Raw genomic sequence first — 12,084 nt, 5'->3', positions numbered from 1 at the left:
CTGTGTCAGAGGCTGCAAGTTGATCTTCTCAAGTGCAGGAACTTTCCCTCTTTTTGCCTCAAACACATCCACGCATTGTTCAAACAGAGGATAGGTACCAAATACAACCTCAAATGCTTTCTGACCTGGGAGAGCAAAGATGAAATCCAAGTGCCGAGGTTCAAAGCCAAGTTCCTTCTGTAACACTTTTCTGCTGAACTGCATACGATCCATGAAGAGGTCATCCAAAAGCTCAAAACGTACAGCATTCTTGTGGGATCCAAAGGTTGCCATCTCAAACTGCAAAACAAACACTGCTTCCACAAAACAAGAAAACAATCCAACTACTCCAACTACAGGCTGATCAAGGTATCTCCCCTGCCAGGTAAGCCGAGAGCCGCAGGCGATGAGCCCGGAGCTGAACGGGCCCCACTGGCTCGTTTGTAAGGCCAGGTGGATTGCCAACCACGACCGGCAGGGCAGAGGCCTTGAAGGCAGCCTGGGCTCCTGCAGCTGTCCAGCCACGCACTCTGGTTTCTCTTCATCTCGTACAAATCTTTTGCCTTTTACTAAAGATTTCCATGAAGAGGAGCATGAATGAGTTCCATACAATTTTTGTGCTTTCCTGCCTTCGGGTGGGGCGCAGCTGGGCTGGTCAAAGAGAGAAAACAAAACCGCTCACAATCACTCTTATTACTGCGACTGTGGCCGTCTGCTCTGCGAGTCCTCGGTCTCCGCCTGTCTGATTGGTGCTCTTTTCTTTGGGGGGCGGGAAGTGTCCGGCCGCAAATATGAAGCGTTACAGCAACGACATGCCATGAGACGATTGATAACGATTTCCATAGGATCCACGCGGTTGCCTGGCAACCGTCAGCTTTGCGCAGTGGCAGTATCGTAGCCTGTGAGGTTTAGCCGATGCGCGATTATTGCTAGTTGAAAACTTTTCCCAATACCCCGCTTCCGCCGGTTTGCAATACAATCGGCGAAAGCAATTCTTGACAGTCTCGTCAGAGACTGAGCAAGGTGTTTAAAGACAGATTTTGTCATGGTAACATCATGGTAGAAAGAAACAAGCTTGTTACGTCTCAACAGAAACACTCTTTAGCTCTTTCAGCGTTATGCAGAGAACAGCGTCTGTCGAGATCACTTTTGAGTCAGCGCGAAACGCCGTGTGCTGTCAGTTTGATTTCATATTGCTCGTAGCGGCGCCCGGCTTTTGTCTGTCAAACGTTAGGTTGCCCTTCTTCATGCTGCATCGTCGGCATCAGTGGAGCTTTTTAAACGTCTGTACTTACTGCGCCTCATAAGAAATCGTTTGTCCCCGTTCAAAACAGATTGTGCGATGTCCTGCAGCGTTCGCAAAGCAAACCTTTGACAGTTTGAAAGAGGAATTTATTCTGCTTCCTGTGCGTGCAGTAGTTACAAAGTTGAACGTCTTTACACGATCTGCCGCAGACCTTACAAACGAGCCAGTGGGGCCCGTTCAGCTCGGGGCTCATCGCCTGCGGCTCTCAGCTTGCGAGCGTGCCCAATCCGTGCGATAAGTCGGAAAACACCCGGCCACACTGTGCCGGAAACGACGCACTCTGGGAAGCCGCTATGAAAAGCGAGGTCCCAAGATCCCCTGCGGCCGGACACTTCCCGCCCCCCAAAGAAAAGAGCGCCAATCAGACGGCCGGAGACCGAGGACTCGCGGAGCAGACGGCCACAATCACCATTACAAGAGCGATTGCGAACGTGCTTGTTTTCTCTCTTAGACCAGCCCAGCTGCCCGCCACCCGAAAGCAGAGAAGCACAAAAACTGCAGGGAACTCATTCGTGCTCCTCTCTATGGAAATTTTTAGTAAAAGGCGAAAGATTTGTACGAGATGAAGAAAAACCAGAGTGCATGGCTGCACAGCTGCAGGAGCCCAGGCCGCCTTCAAGGCCTCTGCCCTGCCGGTCGTGGTTGGCAATACACCTGGCCTTACAAACGAGCCAGTGGGGCCCGTTCAGCTCCGGGCTCATCGCCTGCGGCTCACGGCTTGCGAGCGTGCCCAATCCGTGCGATAACTCGGAAAACACCCGGCCACACTGTGCCGGAAACGACGCACTCTGGGAAGCCGCTATGCAAAGCGAGGTCCCAAGATCCCCTGCGGCCGGACACTTCCCACCCCCCAAAGAAAAGAGCGCCAATCAGACGGCCGGAGACCGAGGACTCGCGGAGCAGACGGCCACAATCGCCATAACAAGACCGATTGCGAGCGTTTTTGTTTTCTCTCTTTGACCAGCCCAGCTGCGCCCCACCCGAAAGCAGAGAAGCACAAATATTGCATGGAACTCATTCATGCTTCTCTCCGCGGGAATCTTTAGTAAAAGGCGAAAGATTTGTACGAAATGAAGAGAAACCAGAGTGCGTGGCTGCACAGCTGCAGGAGCCCAGTCCGCCTTCAAAGCCTCTGCGCTGCCGGTCGTGGTTTGCAATGCACCTGGCCTTACAAACGAGCCAGTGGGGCCCGTTCAGCTCCGGGCTCATCGCCTGCGGCTCACGGCTTGCGAGCGTGCCCAATCCGTGCGATAACTCGGAAAACACCCGGCCACACTGTGCCGGAAACGACGCACTCTGGGAAGCCGCTATGCAAAGCGAGGTCCCAAGATCCCCTGCGGCCGGACACTTCCCACCCCCCAAAGAAAAGAGCGCCAATCAGACGGCCGGAGACCGAGGACTCGCGGAGCAGACTGCCACAATCGCCATAACAAGACCGATTGCGAGCGTTTTTGTTTTCTCTCTTTGACCAGCCAGGCTGCGCCCCACCCGAAGGCAGGGAAGCACAAAAATTGCATGGAACTCATTCATGCTCCCCTCCACGGAAATCTTTAGTAAAAGGCGAAAAATTTGTACGAGATGAAGAGAAACCAGAGTGCGTGGCTGCACAGCTGCAGGAGCCCAGGCCGCCTTCAAAGCCTCTGCGCTGCCGGTCATGGTTGGCAATACACCTGGCCTTACAAACGAGCCAGTGGGGCCCGTTCAGCTCCGGGCTCATCGCCTGCGGCTCTCAGCTTGCGGCCGTGCCCAATCCGTGCGATAAGTCGGAAAACACCCAGCCACACTGTGCCGGAAACGACGCACTCTGGGAAGCCGCTATGCAAAGCGAGGTCCCAAGATCCCCTGCGGCCGGACACTTCCCGCCCCCCAAAGAAAAGAGCGCCAATCAGACAGCCGGAGACCGAGGACTCGCGGAGCAGACGGCCACAATTGCCATAACAAGAGTGATTGCGAACGTTTTTGTTTTCTCTCTTTGACCAGCCAGGCTGCGCCCCACCCGAAGGCAGGGAAGCACAAAAATTGCATGGAACTTATTCATGCTCCTCTCCACGGAAATCTTTAATAAAAGGCGAAAGATTTGTACGAGATGAAGAGAAACCAGAGTGCGTGGCTGTACAGCTGCAGGAGCCCAGACCGCCTTCAAAGCCTCTGCGCTGCCGGTCGTGGTTGGCAATGCACCTGGCCTTACAAACTAGCCAGTGGGGCCCGTTCAGCCCCGGGCTCATCGCCTGCGGCTCTCGGCTTGTGGGCGTGCCCAATCCGTGCGATAACTCGGAAAACACCCGGCCACACTGTGTCGGAAACAACGCACTGTAAGGCACCTTGAAGCGTGCACCCCCAACATTCTTCTTTGCACATCTGTGAAAGGTAAACTCTTGAGCAAACTCTGAACCAGCTCTAAGGAAACTAATCCGATTAGACGTTACTTTGACTCATCCTTTAAGGGACCCTTGATAATTGGAGAAATCAATGATTTCGAATGAATTCTGTATGCGTCAAAAGACAGCTATACACAGAAAACATGCAGGACACTGCTCATGTTTCCCGAGCCGAAACACAGTGCGTTTTTCCAAGCCATCTGACAAAGCCCGCCCACTGAAAACTGCAGCAGATCGTGTAAAGACGTTCAACTTTGTAACTACTGCACGCACAGGAAGCAGAATAAATTCCTCTTTTCAAACTGTCAAAGGTTTGCTTTGCGAACGCTGCAGGACATCGCAAAATCTCTTTTGAACGGGGACAAACGATTTCTTATGGGGCGCAGTAAGTACAGACGTTTAAAAAGCTCCACTCATGTCGACGATGCAGCATGAAGAAGCGCAACCTAACGTTTGACAGACAAAAGCCGGGCGCCGCTACGAGCAATATGAAATCAAACTGACAGCACACGGCGTTTCGCGCTGACTCAAAAGTGATCTCGACAGACGCTGTTCTCTGCATAACACTGAAAGAGCTAAAGAGCGTTTCTGTTGAGACGTAACCCAGTGGGCAAAAGACGTATAATATACGTCTATTAAACGCATACCTTAGACGTCTAAATGTGGTCTGCAATTCGTCTAGAATGAAATTCTAATATACGTCTATTGTTATACGTCAATTATACGTCTATGATTAGATGTTCATTATACGTAAATGGTTGGAGTTCTATTATACGGATAAATTTAGAGGACTATTATACATATATGGTAGGAGTTCCGGATAACTTTAGAGGACTATTCTATGTATATGGTTGGAGGTCTATTATACGGATAACTTTAGAGGTCTATTATACGTATATGGGTAGAGGTCTATTATACGGATAACTTTAGAGGTCTATTATATGTATATGGTTAGAGGTCTATTATACGGATAACTTTAGAGGTCTATTATACGTATATGGGTAGAGGTCTATTATACATCAAAGTTAGGTTTTACAGGTGTAGAAACTAGTAAATCAACCCAATGATTTGGTTTAGAAATTTATTCTGAAAATACACATTCACACCTGAAAAATATGTATTTCAAATTATACATTGTATACAATCAATCAACAATCAACATATGGGCAATAATCATAAAAAACACAACTAGTCTTAAACTTCAGCTACAAATTCTGGTAATATGGCAATATACAGTATAGTAACGGCAAACACAAACTAATTACATTAACACACTAACTCAAAACCACATTTTGATTCAAATATACATTTTAAAATGTACAACTTCTATATTTCCAAGAAAAAAAATATTACAATGGAAGTTAAGACGATTTTTGTCCACTATTTGCAAACCCTGTCTAATTGTCCTAACAGTTAGAACCAAAAACCTAGTATTTTCAGTGTCCAGATCTCCTGGCCCCCTGCCTTGCATATGCATTCTTCAAGTAACACATTGCGTGCTCCTTTATTTCTTTTTCTGCTGATTTAGGGCGGGACTTCAGCACCGCAGCTAGGAGAAAATTATATAATATTACTTCCCAAATTAATGATGATTAATATCTTCTTTAGTATAATCTAAAAAATGAACGGTTTACTAAGCTCAAAGCTGAAATGAATGTATAAAATTTGGCTTGCATCATAGAAGTTGAGCAATAAAGTCTGTCCTAATTAAAGAGTACCCAAAGTTTGAAAGTACAACATAGAATAAGAATAGAGAAACGGCAAAACGATTTAGTGTCATCTTCCCCATTCACACCATTCCCCATTTCGAATGAATTCTGTATGCGCTAAAAGACAGCTATACACAGAAAACATGCAGGACACTGCTCACGATGTTTGCCGAGCCGAAACACAGTGCGTTTTTCCAAGCCATTTGACAACGCCCGCCCACTGAAAACTGCAGCAGATCGTGTAAAGACGTTCAACTTTGTAACTACTGCACGCACAGGAAGCAGAATAAATTCCTCTTTTCAAACTGTCAAAGGTTTGCTTTGCGAACGCTGCAGGACATCGCACAATCTCTTTTGAATGGGGACAAACGATTTCTTATGGGGCGCAGTAAGTACAGACGTTTAAAAAGCTCCACTATTTTTATGTGCCATTTTTTGCTTATTCACTTACTATTTTAATCAAAATAATATTAAGAAAGATCTGTATGTATTCAGATAGTATTATTATTGTTCATACTTACTCGTCAAAAGAGGATTGCTGAGATATTTGCGGATATACTTCTACGTTTGAAAAACGTGTCCAAAATGGTGACCAACGAATACTAGCAATGCATTGTGGTATATAACCGGAAAATATGCTGGGTTCGATATTTTCTCAACGTATGCGTTTATTAATGTTGTCGATATTATGGTTGAAATTTAACATTGATAATACATCGCGGCTATGTGCCCCCTGCTATGAGCTGATGTGCAATTTTAACGCATGCAGTTAGTAAGGATCGGTCACTGTTGTATGGTATTATATACAGTATAATGACATTATGGAATAGGATGGGGACAGGCCTGGCATCACGGGGGGAGGGAGGAATGTCGCCCCTTCAGTTTTGGGCAAAAAGATGTACCTAACTTACCTAGGAGTATACGGCACTCTGCACAGTGTACGAAGTAATTTTCGCAGTAATTAATTTATTATATTTACTATATTTATTATACACGTGTAAATTAATTACTGCGAAAATAATTTACTTCGTACACTGTGCAGAGTGCCGTATACTCCTAGTTGCGGCACACACGATACATACAGTAAAAAGCCTCAGGCACTGTGTTAGATGTGTTTTCGACGTTATATATGCGTTTATTAATGTCGTCGATTTTACGGTTGCAATTCGACTTTGATTATACGTCGAGGCGACGTATATATACGTATAGCCGTATTTTCGCCGTGAATATACGTATATTCGACGAATCAGTGCCCACTGGGTAAACTCTTCAGCAAACTCTGAACCAGCTCTAAGGAAACTAATCCGATTAGACGTTACTTTGACTCATCTTTTTACGCTAGGGTTAGGGTTAGCATTCCCACGCTACTTAGACACTTTGTTTACGCTCAGTGCTTGATTTTGGGAACTTCAGGACGAGTGGGAATTTTCTCCTATCTGTCAATTCTGTTTTGTTTTGGAGACTCTTGGCTGCCTATGTTGTACAGTGCAGCGTGAAGGAAACATTTTCCAAAACTGTGTCAGCTCAAAAGTTGTAAGAAAACCTCTCCAGCTGCTTTAACTCTCTTCATTTTTGTCATTTAATGTGACACTCGATGTATAACTGGAGCCTCACATATGCAAATGGTGAGGCTCCAGTTCGACACCCAGTTCAATACCACTTTACAGTAAATGACAAAAGCATGGCAGACTGTGCCGGACCGGCAGATTACTTCCGCTTATTTTTACCATATTAAACAATGGAAATCCAACCACTTGCATTTGTGACACTTGATTTTGGCTGCACCTAAGACACTCTTAAATCTTCAAACACATTTCTCTTCTCCCGCAACACTCTTGTCTGTCGGCGCTATGTGGCAGCGTTGCATGACAACCCATCTCACCACGGAAAGGAACCTAACAGCTTTGGTAAGAGAGGAGAAAAGGACCTGGCCCGTACGCGGCTCAAACCCGCAACCTTGGCGTTACTAGCACCACCATCTAACCAACTGAGCTAACCGACCTCACAACAGTGGTCCTCTCTGTGCTGCAAAAAATCAAGCTCAGGGAATTTCTTTTGTCCTTTGAATAGAAAGCCGTGTAATTCAGTGTACGGGCTTTCTCGTGCAGTTTCATAGTTCTTGTAACCCAAATCCTACACTGGCCTGAAGTGCCCCCCCATTTCACAGCATTTTTCAGCTGATTTAAAATGTACCTAAAGGAGAAGCATTATTGAAGACCATCAATTACCAAGAGCTTTTGTCAAAGGTTTTGGTGGTCATTTTTAATGACCACAGAGCACTATGACCTCGGTTTTACATCTCATCCAAAAGACAGCGCCCTTTTTCCAACACAGCTTCTCCGTCACTATATTGGGACATTGGGACCCGTACAGACCTCAGAGTGAGCGCCCATTAACACCACTTCCAGCTGGAAGCTTTGTTTTTCCCTGTAGCTCACCCTCATCCTGGTACTGACCTGGCTCACACCTGCTTAGCTTCAGTGGGTTTTCAGTTGCGAGTTGCAAAAGTTGGGATACAAGTGTAGCGGCAATGCTTGTTAATAAGACAGAATTAAGCGTTGGTATGCTGTCCTAAATGAAGCCCCATCTCACCCCCCATCTCTGTGGTGCAGCCACAGAGAAAGTATTCATGCAGACTGATTTAAGTTGTTTTCTTTTGATAGGGAACAGCTCCCAGACAGGGATGCACTTAGCTAAGCCTGGCTATCATGATCAATGGTCATCCATTGGCGCCTATCTGTCTAGGGAGTGCTGAATGGACATCTGGACTGCATTCTTAAGTGTCAAGAGTAAGTGACTTATATCTCACCTTGACCAACCAATCAGGGACTGGCAGGGCGTGGTAATACCACGTGGGTCTCCAATGCCCGCCAAACTCTCAACCAATCAGCACACATCTGTGTCTTGGTCAAAAAGGGAGCGCAAGCTCAGATCGGGGCTCTCCTTGGCCATTTTCGCGCATCCTCAGAGACAATCACGTGACAACTGCTGTTGTCTGCATAGGGACTTGGACTTTGTTCTAAGCGCGAGGCCAAGCATCCCGTACGTACTCAGAATTCTACTAACGTGAATGCTCCGTTTGATCAACGGCAGCCTACAGTTGGACCCTCGTCGACAACCTGAATAGCTTATTCAGAAGCAGCGCTGGACCGGGAACGAACCAGTTTCTTCCCAGGCAAAAGAGTGACTTGTGAGGACTCGCGGTCACACTCTGTGCATAGAGACTTTCTACTAGCCAGCCGGACTGCTGGTAGATCCCCTCGGAGCAACGACTGCCCTGCGCGCCGCAGTCAGATTCCTCCGCCCGTCCTACTCCGAGCTGCACCTTGACTGGTTGGCTGGTAGCCAGAGGACGCCGACACAACGCCCATTGGACAACCGCTGGAACAGAGGCTGCAACAGAGCTTGTCAGCTGGTTTGGTGTTCGTGCCGGGAAATTCCAAATCCATACACAGTGGATAAGTTAACCCCATGTTCTACATTGCGTCTCGAGAATTCAATTGTACCTCAACATAAGTTGTTATCAATTTAATTCATGAGTAATGTATTTACTTCCGAGTTTAGAGTAACAATGGGTAATAACACTGATTAGCGATTTGGTAACCGAACGATATATATTGACATATATTCTCTGTTGTGTATCTCTTTGTGTTTGCATCTCTTCGAGATTATATATCTTGTATATTGATAACCCTCACAGTAAGGTCTGCCGCTCGTATCCAGGCAGACTAGTATATGTTTGGTGCACAATTTATATTAATAAATGTATCTCGTGTATTGAACCCGTGTGTGTGCGTTGTTAGTTGTTCTGGCGATTGATTTTCTAAAAGCCCCAACGAACAACCTCGTGATTACTGCTACAATTAATAAGTGTCTCAGTAAACCCATCAAACCACTACATTTAATGGCGTCCCTGGGTGGGCGAGTTTAGAATGAAATGAGACTCAATCGCACAGAATAACTGATGTTGCTGTGAGTTCAAGTTCAGCACAGCACCGTGGCTTTTATACGCGAATACCGGGTGTGCTGATAACTGCGTAAAGAAATCCCCCTGTTTTCTAGCGTTTAGTGTAACGTGTGCTGATTGGAAATCCATCTGCTCGGGTGTTTAGATTCCATACTGTATTTTGGTAAAAGGAAAAAAAGTAATACTCTTAAAGTTTCTCTGACGTAATGACAATGGCTGCTAAAATGTCTGAAGTGGAGTCGCTTATAAGTACTATTTCTAGCGACGACAATCCTGGTTACTGGAGCGGTATCGAAAAGTTGAACTTTGATGATATTGAGAAGCTGCAAGTAGATTTAGTAGCTAAGGTAGCGAACCAGCTTAACACAGGAGGGTCTGTGAACGCAGTTCAGGTCCTATCTAGTTTCGCCTTAAATCTAGCTAAACAGCTGGAACTGTCTTTGTCCGAGCTGACAAAGTTTCAAACGCTTCAGGGAAAGCTAGAAAGATATAAGGCGGAGCGAGTTGAGTTGTTGGATATAATCAGAGAAAAGAGAGTGAAAAGTGAGGAAAGTGAAGACAGACTCAGGGAAGTTTTAGGTAAATTAGATGACCTGTCTGCTAGAGAAACTGCGGCTGAGGTAGCTAGGAGAGACCTAGAAGCGAGCTTGAAAGAAAAAGAAAAAGAAATTGAGAGTTTAAATGAGCTCAGCCAGGAAAGGCAAAAGGAGTTAGATGCTGCCGTACTGGAAGCAAAACAGGCTAGATCCCACTTACATGCCAGCCCACCTAGCAACCCGGAGCGCTCACCCAGGAGGTTTCTCCCGGCCAGGGTCTGTGGTCGGATCGGCATGGGGGAGATCGCCGAGTCCTGCGCGAGACGCAAGGGCGATTCAATTCAGGCATAGACCCCCTGCTCCTGATCACGGCCGTCTCCCTGCCCACGGAGAAACTGTAAAAATTAACCTCCACTCCCTGAGGCAGTTAGCCAAAGATGTAGAAAGGTTTGACCCGACAGTGTCAGGGAATAATGTGGAGACCTACATTGATGAGCTGAGATATACTTTGCAGTTTATGCCCGAAGCGTCCGAACAGGAAAAGGCTATGTTAGTAAGGAAAACTACCAGCCGAGCGGTCCACGAGTGGATGTCTAGACAAGGACCTGAGGTCTGTAATAGCTTTGAGGAGCTGTGTCAGGCAATTATCGGAGAATTTTCGGCTTTTATAGATCCCATATCTGCCGTGGCCACAGCGCACCATATTAAGCACGAAAAAGCTGAAGCCCCTCGCGACTATTACCCCTATTATATAATATTTTACTATTATATAACTTGTAAAATATTACCCCCGGTCCATTCTCTTCCAAAAGTGAGAAACACCTGTTTTCTACATTTTGTCTGTTTTAAAACCATATCTCTTTAAACCAAACCAAGAGTTTGTCTTTTGCACTGATATTCTGATTCATTTCAATTTCAAAGAAAAAAAAAACATTATCTTCCAAAGCATCATAAAATTGTCCATTCTTCCAGACTCTACTTCTCTCTTGTAGTAGTACAGCAGACCTTTCCAGGTGAGCAGATCACAGAGTCCGAAATATGCTTCCTCCATCAAGCAAAGTACCTGAACATGACTCGGTCTTCATAAAAGCGCCCCTGTAATAAAGAAATTAAATCCAAAATCAAGAGGGCAGTTGCCTACTGAAGTTCAAGAAGTCATCAATTTTAACCTAGCAACACATTAAAGGCTGCATCTATACAAGTACGATTCTAGAAATGCTCACCAGATTACGTTTTAAGAAAGAACTGCGCCTCAGGTTCCGCCGAGATCTTAACTCGGATGGCAGGATTCAGAGTCCGGAGTGCGGACTGATGGCGCACGGAGGGTCCACATACTGTGGATCCCTCAGTTTTCTTCCGCGTGTTTAAACCGCCAGCGTGTGGCTCTCCTGTCCCCGTGACCTCATTGCTCTGCTCTCGCCTCTGTGCAGCCGAGCCCGACTCATGGTAAAGTGGAAAAAAATATGCCCTCAACGTGGGATTTACTCTGGATCGAGGATAGATGTCACCTTTTTATCGTTGAACAGGATGTATGTGATGTGGCGACTAGGTTCAATTTTGTATCCTTTTAAAAGATTAAGGACTGGGGTGAGCGGGATTTATCACCCTTTCAGCTAAGAACCCGACGTGAGCACCGTTTAAGCTGCATAGACTCGGTCGTTTAACTCTTCTCCATTAGCAGGGTTAAGGTTAAAGAAAAAAAACATTGCTGACTTCTTTTTTTTTTGCCAGCCGCGAGCGCTGATTAGCGAGGTTTGTATTTCATGTTTTGCAAGTTGCATCCATTTTAAGAAAAACAAGTCGTTCAAGACAGGAAATGAATACTTGCATTTAATTAAGTCTAGGCGTATGCGGTTGTCCATAATGACCAGTTCTGTTCGAGAACACAGCACAAAAAAAGGCACCGCTGGGATTCGGACCCAGGATTTCTTGTTTACTAGACAGGCGCTTTAACCAACTAAGCCACGGCGCCCCGGGAGTACTGTTTTTTTGCAGCCACTTGGACACACCACTCAGACACATCTGCATTCGGTGTGTGCTCCGCCTGCTCGCTGAGCAAGTTGCCACCTTTACATACAATAGCAACATCGACACCAAGAGAAAGGATGACAAATGGCTTTTATCTGGAACTTTTCATGTCCAAGGAGCTCAATGTGCTTTCTGTGTACAACAGGGCCACTGAACTCCACACTGGCCACTGAACCACAGC

General features: G+C 46.2%; 6 non-coding genes across 6 annotated transcripts; 2 read left to right on the top strand and 4 right to left on the bottom strand.

Annotated features, from left to right (window-relative positions):
• Nucleotides 1–504: 504 nt before the first annotated feature.
• On the top strand, nucleotides 505–621 carry LOC138229557 (U5 spliceosomal RNA). The gene has a single exon (XR_011185967.1). It is a non-coding gene; the product is annotated as a U5 spliceosomal RNA (small nuclear RNA).
• Nucleotides 622–851: 230 nt separating this feature from the next.
• LOC138229491 (U4 spliceosomal RNA) lies at nucleotides 852–993 on the top strand. The gene has a single exon (XR_011185902.1). It is a non-coding gene; the product is annotated as a U4 spliceosomal RNA (small nuclear RNA).
• A 759-nt stretch (nucleotides 994–1,752) lies between these two features.
• Nucleotides 1,753–1,867, bottom strand: LOC138229597 (U5 spliceosomal RNA). Its single transcript, XR_011186007.1, has one exon. It is a non-coding gene; the product is annotated as a U5 spliceosomal RNA (small nuclear RNA).
• Nucleotides 1,868–2,258: 391 nt separating this feature from the next.
• Nucleotides 2,259–2,375, bottom strand: LOC138229587 (U5 spliceosomal RNA). Its single transcript, XR_011185997.1, has one exon. It is a non-coding gene; the product is annotated as a U5 spliceosomal RNA (small nuclear RNA).
• Nucleotides 2,376–2,766: 391 nt separating this feature from the next.
• On the bottom strand, nucleotides 2,767–2,883 carry LOC138229549 (U5 spliceosomal RNA). Its single transcript, XR_011185959.1, has one exon. It is a non-coding gene; the product is annotated as a U5 spliceosomal RNA (small nuclear RNA).
• A 391-nt stretch (nucleotides 2,884–3,274) lies between these two features.
• On the bottom strand, nucleotides 3,275–3,391 carry LOC138229579 (U5 spliceosomal RNA). The gene has a single exon (XR_011185989.1). It is a non-coding gene; the product is annotated as a U5 spliceosomal RNA (small nuclear RNA).
• Between the last annotated feature and the right edge of the window lie 8,693 nt (nucleotides 3,392–12,084).

This window comes from Lepisosteus oculatus, unplaced genomic scaffold (assembly GCF_040954835.1).
Source record: "Lepisosteus oculatus isolate fLepOcu1 unplaced genomic scaffold, fLepOcu1.hap2 HAP2_SCAFFOLD_45, whole genome shotgun sequence".
Classification (NCBI taxonomy): Eukaryota; Metazoa; Chordata; class Actinopteri; order Semionotiformes; family Lepisosteidae; genus Lepisosteus; species Lepisosteus oculatus.
This window is presented reverse-complemented; position numbering and strand designations above follow the sequence as displayed.